Source organism: Urocitellus parryii, chromosome 1 (genome assembly GCF_045843805.1).
Source record: "Urocitellus parryii isolate mUroPar1 chromosome 1, mUroPar1.hap1, whole genome shotgun sequence".
Taxonomy (NCBI): domain Eukaryota; kingdom Metazoa; phylum Chordata; class Mammalia; order Rodentia; family Sciuridae; genus Urocitellus; species Urocitellus parryii.
The window spans coordinates 93199747-93204681 of NC_135531.1; the positions used below are offsets into that span (position 1 = coordinate 93199747).

General features: G+C 40.1%; 1 non-coding gene across 1 annotated transcript; it reads left to right on the plus strand.

The window, feature by feature from the left end:
• The first annotated feature begins 366 nt into the window (after positions 1 to 366).
• Positions 367 to 473, plus strand: LOC113191523 (U6 spliceosomal RNA). Its single transcript, XR_003301897.1, has one exon. It is a non-coding gene; the product is annotated as a U6 spliceosomal RNA (small nuclear RNA).
• The last annotated feature ends 4462 nt before the right edge of the window (positions 474 to 4935 follow it).

Here is a 4935-nt window from a genome sequence, read left to right on the forward strand (position 1 = left end):
GATTGGCCTCTTCATTATGCTTCTTTTCTTCTTCAATGTTTTCACATGTGTGATCATTTACCTCTACATACTTCCTCCTCTTTTCTTGCCATCTTCCTTCTTTGGCTCTTTCCTACTTCCTTTGGTCATTTTCCTCTCTAATTTTTTTTTTTTTCTGTCTCCCATTCGGTCTTCCCTAACCTCTCTGTACTTTGTCTTTTGGTTTTCCTGACTCCTCTCCTGCCCTGGGCTGATGATAACCTAGAGACATCATGGGCTCCAGGGAAGGCTAAAATTCTGTGATCCTGGATTTGGATGGGCACAGGTACTTCTGATGTCCTAGAACTTGGAAACTGCTCAAAGGAGCAGTTTAAAGAGGAAGAAAGAGTGCTCGCTTCAGCAGCACATAAACTAAAATTGGAATGATACAGAGAAGATTAGCATGGCCCCTGCACAAGGATGACACGAAAATTTGTGAAGCGTTCCATATTAAAAAGAGAGAGAGAGAGAGAGAGAGAGAGAGAGAGAGAGAGAGAGAGAGAGAGGAAGACTTTTCCTCTATTCTTTGAGGATTCAGTGATCGAATATATGAAATAAATTAGTAGAATGAAGATTGATAGGAGAAAATGTCTACACATTTACAAGGGCATCACATGAAGGAAAAGTAAATGCCCCTAAACCCCATAAGATCTAGAAACATATACACCCTCTTCACAAAGGGGAGGGGGCATGTAGGCAACTTAGGGGAGAATAAGTGATTTGGGGGAAAAATGAGTGGACTTTCAAGAATAAGTTGTAGCTTGTAACATCTCTGGGTATAGTGTCAACCTCTAGTCTCCTCTCCTGTGATAAGATTTAACTCTTGATGAGATTCCTGGGGAGGGGATTCATGGCAATGAAAACCCTTTTCTGCATTTGCTATTCTCTAATTTCCCCCAGTTTAAAGCCCAAAGCAGCATATTTTGTGGTGGTGCTATGGATTGTTTGTTTGTTTGTTTGTTTGTTTTGCTATGCTGGGATCAAACTCATGGCCTCACAAATCCTAGGCAGATATTCTACCACTGAGCTACAACTCTAGCCCAGTGCTATAATTTGAATATGGTTTGTCCCCACCAAAACTCAATCTGGAAGCATGCATGAGACCCTGGATTTAATTTCCAGCACCACAAAACAAAACAAAAACAAGCGGAGTACAGTGGTGCATGCCTGTAATCCTAGCGGCTCAGGAGGCTGAGAAAGGAGGATTGCAAGTTCAAAGCCAGCCTCAGCAAAAGCAAGATACTGAGCAACTCAGTGAGACCCTGTGTCTAAATAAAATACAAAATAGGGCTGGGGGATGTGGTTCAATGGTCGAGTGCCCCTGAGTTCAATCCCTGGTACCAACCCCCCAAAACAATAACAACAACAAAACAAACAAATAACAAAGCCCTTCAGTGTTGAGGGATATTGGGGTTTTTCAGAGGTGATTGGGTGTTAAGAGAGATTGATCCTGGATCACCAGGACTAGATTGGTTACTTAGGGAGTAGGTTGTTATAAAGGGAGGCAACCCCATGTGCTTGGCCCTTCTGCACACAGTCATTTTCCTTTCTGCTTTTCTGCCATTGAGCAGCATGTGGCCCTCACCAGAAACCAAGCAGATTCTGGCACCATACTTTTGGACCTCCAGAACTATAAACTAAATATATGTCTTTTCTTTATAAATCACCCAGCCTCATATATTTTGTTATAGTAAAAGAAAACAGACTAAGACAGGTAGCATTTCTTGAACTAAGCTGTCAGAAAGCAGGTGGAACCTGAGTCAGGGAGTCTTAGCCATGCCCAAATTATATTAAATTTGTAAGACAAGAAGCACATCCTGAGCTGGGGTTGTGGCTCAGTGATAGAGTGCTTGCCTAGCATGTGCAGGGCCCTGGGTTTGATCCTCAGCACCATATAAAAATAAATAAAATGAAGGTATTGTGTCTGACTGCAACTAAATTTTTTTAATTAAAAAAAAAAAGAAGCACATCCTGCCCCACTTTCTAGTATAATGGCTCAAAGATATGGAAAAATTAATGTGGAATTGATGGAGAAGAGCTCATTAAAATTATTATAATAATTAGGAAAAAGCAGAGAAAGACCATAGGAAAAGATAGTTTCTTGGGCAAAATATTGTGTTTTCCTACATTTTATATTTGGTGAGTGTGTAGGAGTGATCAACACACCCAGACTCTGCTTACTCTTTAACTACAATTTCTAACTACAATTTCAATTTCAACAAAAACCTGAATCTGAAGCCCTCAAACCTGACTCTTTCCCTTCACTGAGTGCTAAAGCTCCTGTTTGTATTCTTGGCATTAGTTGCTTCAAGATAGAAGCGATGGGTTTGTGTAAGTGTCTTTGTGAGTGAAATGGTACCTGAATTTTCTTTGTTTGACCACAGCAATACCTCAGGCATTAAAGTTATAATGAAGGCAACCTTGATCATGGAGTAGAGTTGTTTCAGACTTCTTTTTATACTCCATGGGAGAAGGAGCCTAATTTTATTCCCTTAATCGATAGTTGCCTCTTAACTCTAGACTGCTCAGAAAAAGAGGTTAGATAGTTGGTCAGTTCATTGGTTTTTGGTTGTTTTTCAGTCATTTATTCACAGACACTGATGATATGAGAATGGAAAAAGTCATGGTTTCCACCCTTCAAGAGCCACAGTCTTAGCTAAGCTTGGTAGTATTCACCTATAATCCCAGTGAATCAGGAGGCTGAGGCAGAAGGATCACAAGTTGCAAGCCAGCCTGGGCAAACGAGAGAGACCCTGTTTCAAAATAAAAAATAAAAAAGGCTGGGGTTATAGCTCAATGGTACAGTCCCTCTCAGTTTAATCCCCAGTACAAAAAAAAAAAAAAGAGTATTCAATGGTGTATTTTACTATTCTGATGAAATGAGAAAAACAAGAACAATATAGTATTTAAATAAATAAATCTTAATATATTCAACATTGTAGCGAGTATTTAAATAAAGCTTAATATATTTTCCTCTTTAGTGTATATAATATACACTAATATATATATAAGTGTATATTATATACACTAATATATATATAAGTGTATATTATATACACTAATATATTTATATTATATTATATTATATTATATTATATTATATTATATTATATTATATATTTGAGGCAGGGTCTTGCTAAGTGGTAGAGGCTGACATCAAACTTGTGATCTTCCTGCCACAATCTCCTGAATAGCTGGGATTACAGGCATGTGCCACCAGACCTGGCTTAGTTTATATTCTTGTATATATGTTCTTTCCTCAAAAGATATTGACAGCAACTGGTCATGGTGATGCACACTATATAATCCCAGCTACTCAGGAGGTTGAGGCAGGAGGATTGCAAGTTTGAGGCCAGCTTCAGCTTCTGCCACTTAGCAAGACCCTATCTCAAAAAACAACAACAAAAAAATAAGGTGGGGGAGATGTTGATAATAGATGATAGTTGTCATTAAAAAAATTTTTTTTTCCTTGGGGCTGGGGTTGTAGTTTAGTGTTTGAGCGCTTGCCTCGCATGCGTGAGGTACTGGGTTCGATCCTCAGCACCACATAAAATAAATAAATAAAGCAAAAAAAAACTCTGGTAAAAAAATTTTTTTTTCCTTGGTAAAATGAAAATTAAAGAATCATTTTTATATTCCAAAATGTGTGTGTGTGTGTGTATGTGTGTGTGTGTGTGTGTGTGTGTGTGTGTGTGTTCGGGTGTTTTTTGTTTGTTTTATACTGGTTATTCATTTCTTCATTCCAAAGGTAGAACTAAGAGTTGGCTTTTCTCATCCAACAGAACTGAGACTAATGCAGGACCTCATGCTCTGTTCTACCTTCTCTAGATTCAGAAGGGCATAAAGGAGATTCCTTAAGCCCAAAAGAATTAGGATTCAGCCATCCCTTTGCTAGACAAGGGCAGCTCCTCCTGACAACACAGAGGAGATGGTTGGTATTTCAGGATTCTACAGGCCCAGAAGCCCTGGGCTCATCTCATCTGATTGGAGAAAGAAGGTACTTCTACAGAGGGATGCAACAGGTAAACAGGAAGAGCTGGTGAAACAGGAACAGGCTATCTCAGAGAGAGGAGCCTCAGGCTCTGTCTTTTATGGCATAATAATTTTCACCAGCTTTTACCAGAATTAGCCTTGCACTCAGGATTTCCATGGCTCGGGTACAAATAACCCACCCACCTCTCTTACCTCATCCCCTACTTCAAATTATATCCCTTGGCCAGTTACAGGCCTGTTGCATAGCATTAGCACCAAAACTCAAGCTACAACAATAATAGGATTACACCATCCTGCTTATCACTGAAGACTTATGGACTTAAACAAATTTAGGAGTCCATATGGAACCAAAGGGAGACAGTATTATAAGGTGGCAATTTGCTTAAGGAAGAGGATGCATGTGAAATCCTGAGGTTGGGGAAACACTAGTCTCATGCATGGGAGGGATAAACAGGTAAGCAATTTTTTTTTTTTTCAGTTCAGCATAATAAATTTAGGTACAAAGGTACAAAGAACCATGAAGTAGGGGAAGAATGGTGAGTTCAGTATGAGTAGGTGTCTGAAAAAAGGACTAGAAAGGGAGGTTGGAGGGCTGGGGCTATAGCTCAGTAGTAGAGCACTTGCCTAGCACATGTGAGGCCCTGGGTTTGATTCCCCAGGACAGAAAAAAAAAAAAAAGAAGAAGAAGCAAAGGAAAGGGAGGTTGGGGCCTGACTGTGAAGGGCCAAGCCAGGAGGGGAGAGCTGCTGACCAGCAGACTATGGAAATTGGGAGAGGCTTTCCCAAGGAGCTGACACCTGAGATGGGTCTCTTACCTCATCCCCTACATCATGGCTCTCCTTTCTCCTTTCTTTCCCCCTGCCCCACATTTCCTTTGCGTGCTGGCCTGAACATCCTCACAGACTGCTGCTCTAATTACTTCAT